Here is a 3,585-nt window from a genome sequence, read left to right as displayed (position 1 = left end):
TGCTGCACAGCAACACAGCAGCAATGAAATCGGATGGTTGTTATTTATCAGCTTCGTTCGCCTGCATAAAATCAGCTTCCAGCGATCGTAAAATATACGACTTTCACCTGATTTCCTATAGTTAATATGAGAGAGTTGATTACAATTTCAGAATAGTGAAGAGAAAATTATTCTTAGTCTATTATGAATGATTGAGCTTAAAATGTATACACTTTTTTGCAACTATATGTACCCTTCAGCCATTTTTTTCCATAACTAAGCAACCTAATAAATTTTCTCGACTTGGAGATACTCCATAGTCTAGAGCAAAGCTATGAAGAAAGATCTCATCAATTTTGAGTGTGGCTCACAGACGAATACTGAAGAAAACAAGTATAGAATTTAAGCATACTTCAAATTTCAATTTGAAATTATATAGGATAAGAGAGTACTACTTGTGATTAAGGTTGCTTAATTACTAACGCATTTGATTAATTAGCAACAGCTCTTTGCAATTTGGCTCAAGTATATGGACTATCTATCAATCCATTAACTACATATGCACCATTATTTACCCCCATCTTCATACAACTTGCTTTGATAATCCGTAAATGAACTTTGCCTCAGATTTAGTATCCCCTTGTACTAATTACAAGCTCTTGTCAGGTTTCCCATGTCGGGCAACCGGCACCTTTTTGCACTCGGCCTATTTTGTGCCTGCTTTTGTTTATATGCGTCTTGCAGTTTATATACTGACTGCAGTTACTGTTACTGCCCCCCTTCTACTCGAATGAGTGTAACGGCAAAATTAAGCCAAAAGCAGTTGAAGCCGGCTGCTTGATTTACCATTCATTGCTGTTTTATAGTGCCTCAATGACTGAAACTAAAACTTGAGCTGAAACTGAAGCTGAAGCTGTAACTGGGCACTAGCTGCTACTTGCTTCTGACTGACTTGACTTTTGCTGCTGCTGCTGCTGCTGCTCTTGCTGCTCGCAAAGCTACCCTGCCCACACTTTACTCGCCTGACTGCGCGGCTTTGTGTGTTCCGGATTCGGACTCCAACTCCAACTCCGATTCTGGCTCCTCTGCTGGAGCTGTGCAATTTACGCTCAAGTAGCACACAGTAAGCAGTCAGTATTAGAGCCGAAGCTATAAGCTGCATTTTCTGATTTCGCATTTGCCAGCTGTAAAGAGGCAATCCGTGCAGAAATTATGTTTAACTTTATTTTCAAAGCAAGCACCAGAAGCAAATAAAAAATATTAAAAAAAAAACAAATAAGAAATAAGAAAACCATAGTCGAGAATCATCGATGTAAAGATTCCCTGTAAATAGGTGTGAGCTGACTTAAAGTATCAACAAATTTAAAATAAACCATTCATGAGAAGGTAAAAATGAACGAAGAACCAGCACTTATCATCGGATATATATGCTGACAACTTTCTAAAACTTATTGTTACCAATTTTATGGTTACAGGTTGCTCAACCACAGCAATGTAATTAACATTTAATTTGCTCAAACTTGTGCCAACCGCATATGGCTTAAGGGCGTTGAGCCAACACAAGCTAAACCAAACTCAAGCTTGGCTGGAAAGTTGTACACAAGTTTTTTACTGGTGACAATCACAACATGCGATGCTGTTGCTGCTGTACTGCAGTACTATATGCATTATAGCATTATAACATTGCAGTTGGCCAAAAAACAGAAATTGCTTATGTATGCAGCACAGCAGCTATGGTAACGAAATCCGTGCCAAGCAACTGCAGCCTTAGTCTGGGCTGCAGTCACCAGTCTCAGTGAATCCTTGCACGTAGCGGAAGCAATGATCTGGCAAATTTTAGTTTTACTTGTAGTAGCTTCAAAAAGTTTCTCTTGCTCTCACACTAAATAACGTTAGCAGCAGCAGCAACAGCAGCAGCAGCAACGGCAACAGCAGTTGCCGTTGATGAAGACAACGGGGCGCAGAGTCGGCTGTGAGTTTTGTTACCTGGAGACTGCCAGTGTTGTTGACGTGCTTAGGTGTTGGCTTATGATTGCGCTTGCGGCAGCATCACCAGCTGCTGCTGCTTCAACTTCTCCGCTTCCTTTGGCCGCAGGATGCAGCGACAAAAACTGCAAGTAAGTTGCTTAAATTACAGCAAATTTGAGATGCTACACTGAGCTCACTTACCTCGAGGGCATGCTGTATTTATGTGTATGTCTGTGTTGTTTGTGTGTAAGTTTGTGAACTGTATCAGTCTGTTGAATACTTTAAAGTGCGACGTTGAGCTAACAAGTTCCGTCAATCTGACAAACTAGCTTGACGTTTTCTAAGTGCCCGACTTGTTTGCACATCTGAGAAATTAAAAAAAAAAAAACTTAGAGAAGTTTCCTATTGAGACAGTACCAGTTCAAAAGCGTTAAAATTACAAGCTTGTAAAGAGAGCTAAAACTTTTTGACTTATTCAAATATAGTCAACATTATTTTAAAATTATTTAAGGAAGATTTTCACAACTTCTTCTTGCTTATGAAGGCTTTCAATAAGTTTCGAAGCTTAAACTGTAATTAATTGAAAGTGTCATTTCTTGCAGTGCACAGAAATCCCAATCAGACACAGACATGCACAGAGTCATAACCTCTGCAACGCCCGCTGCAACATCACGACCACAACTTATAGTTACTTTCTACATGTGTCTGTGTGTAAATTTGCAAGATTTTATATTCATAGCATAATCCTTGGGTACAAAATAGAAAAGTTTTCGTGCCCCAACCAAGAATGGACAGTTGGGGAGGAGTTAGTGGGGATGAACCGTAGACATAGCACGCAGGATGCAATTTTCAATTTGTTGGTAATTTTATTTTATATTCCACAATCTAAGTCAAGTCAAGTTTACCGAAAAACGTTTTACCGTGCAAATGATTTTCACTCTGCCCTGGCCAGAACGATCAACTTGTCGTTGCCTGAACAAGTTGTAACTGTACAATGAGGCAACTAAGCAAGGGGTAAACGGATGTAGGAGTGAGTGAAGTTCGACTTGCACCAAGCTAAAGCTAAAGCAAAGGACAAAGTTTCATCTTCGTTTCTGCGGCATTCGCCTCATTGTCATTTCCCATTTTGCGCACTCAGTCACTCAAGCAGGTGAAGTTGAATCAAATACGAAGGCGAATGCGATTCTGATTCTGAATGCGAGCAGCTAAATTCATTCATAAAACAGGAACAACCAGTCATCTTGCACATGGCGTGCACTTGGGAACAGTTGCCAGCCGCTCTGGACGGGCTAATGAGTTTTTTGTGTAGGATAAAGTTTTGGGGACGAGCGCGGGACGCTTTCGGTGCGGGCAAAGAACAACAAAATTACCCCAGCGACGTAGATGAGTTTATGTTAAATGTTAAAATGTTGAACGCAATGCGACAGTGAGTTAGTTGTAGACACAGCTACAGCCGAACCCGCAAAGCCTGTGTCTACTGGCATACCAATTACACACACATACTGCAATATACACAGTCACACACACACACACACACGTACATGCAAAGGCACACACACACACACACACACACGAGAAGCACATTTGTCGCAATTTACGTGCGCTGCCTTTTTGACTTGCCCCGCAGCAATTTTCCCA

At 40.7% G+C, this 3,585-nt stretch overlaps 1 long non-coding RNA gene across 1 annotated transcript; it reads right to left on the bottom strand.

Annotated features, from left to right (window-relative positions):
• Window positions 1–1,006: 1,006 nt before the first annotated feature.
• LOC116806498 lies at window positions 1,007–2,179 on the bottom strand. The gene is made up of 3 exons (XR_004365663.1): window positions 2,149–2,179; window positions 1,966–2,090; window positions 1,007–1,163 (listed from the first exon to the last, which is right to left on the bottom strand). It is a non-coding gene; the product is annotated as an uncharacterized LOC116806498 (long non-coding RNA).
• Between the last annotated feature and the right edge of the window lie 1,406 nt (window positions 2,180–3,585).

Source organism: Drosophila grimshawi, unplaced genomic scaffold (assembly GCF_018153295.1).
Source record: "Drosophila grimshawi isolate 15287-2541.00 unplaced genomic scaffold, ASM1815329v1 contig_44, whole genome shotgun sequence".
In the NCBI taxonomy this organism is placed as follows: Eukaryota; Metazoa; Arthropoda; class Insecta; order Diptera; family Drosophilidae; genus Drosophila; species Drosophila grimshawi.
Note: the sequence above shows the minus strand (reverse complement) of the source record. Positions and strands in the feature narration are given on the sequence as shown.